The sequence below is a fragment of the Trypanosoma equiperdum genome, assembly GCF_001457755.1.
Source record: "Trypanosoma equiperdum strain OVI genome assembly, contig: ctg_1791, whole genome shotgun sequence".
Taxonomy (NCBI): Eukaryota; Euglenozoa; class Kinetoplastea; order Trypanosomatida; family Trypanosomatidae; genus Trypanosoma; species Trypanosoma equiperdum.
The window spans coordinates 234-1281 of NW_027123828.1; the positions used below are offsets into that span (position 1 = coordinate 234).

General features: G+C 32.0%; 1 non-coding gene across 1 annotated transcript; it reads right to left on the bottom strand.

Annotated features, from left to right (window-relative positions):
- Positions 1 to 344: 344 nt before the first annotated feature.
- Positions 345 to 457, bottom strand: TEOVI_000811900. Its single transcript, XR_010874468.1, has one exon. It is a non-coding gene; the product is annotated as an rRNA (ribosomal RNA).
- Positions 458 to 1048: the final 591 nt, after the last annotated feature.

Here is a 1048-nt window from a genome sequence, read left to right on the forward strand (position 1 = left end):
TTCTTTTATTTTGACGGCAGATATTTAAACCAAACAAAGACAAAATGGATAGAAATATATCATCATAACGCTGTTACTTTTTCTCTTTTTTTTTTTGGTGGCGGAGAAGAGGAGGAGAGGAAAAGGAGGGGGAAGGATTAGGCATGGTAACACCACCACCAATAAAAATAACACTAACAACAAACGAGAGAAGGGAACACGGCAGTGAAATTGGTATAAACTTTAAACAAACACAATTGCACATATACACACGGAGGAAGAGGGAAAAGAAGAAGAAAAGGAAAAGTGCCAGAGCGGACGAAGCATATATATATATGCATATATATTTAAAAAAAATCAGACATGCGCCACCCATCATAATCCAACGAACACTCAACACTAAAACAGTGTTCCATCCGACATTACTTAACTAATAAATTCAGGAAATGTGTTTATGTGTTTGTGTGTGTGTGAGGCGGAATTATCTGAACTAATGCCACAACTTGACTGCATTCCCTGAAGACGGAAAGAAATTCAACCACCAGATGGAAATAATAACGAGATTATTATTATTTTTATTTTTTGTTAATTTTCTTCTTCAAAAAAAAAAATTAGATGAAGTAACAAGAAATTAACCATAACAATGAGTTAACATCACTACCTCTCACTGATATCATCATCATGGTAATAAACATAATTCTTTTATCTTTTCTTTATATATGTATATATATATATGTATTTTTTTTGAATTAAGTTTTTTTTTAAAAAAAAAAGAAACAAGGAGAGAAGGAAGGAAAGAGATGGAGAAGAGTGAAATGATATGCATATATATGTATATATATATATATATTTTTTTTGAATTGCATATTTGCGTACACGGGAAGCAATGGATGGGAAAGTAACGTGGAAAATAACTTTTCATATATCTATGTATGCAACATTTATTTATTTATTTACTTATTCTTTTTTTTTCCCCCCCTCTTGCATTTTAATTAAGGCAGCGGTGTTATTACTATCGATAACAATAATAACATAGAAAGACTGAGTTGAAAACGGCCCTCCCCCCCCC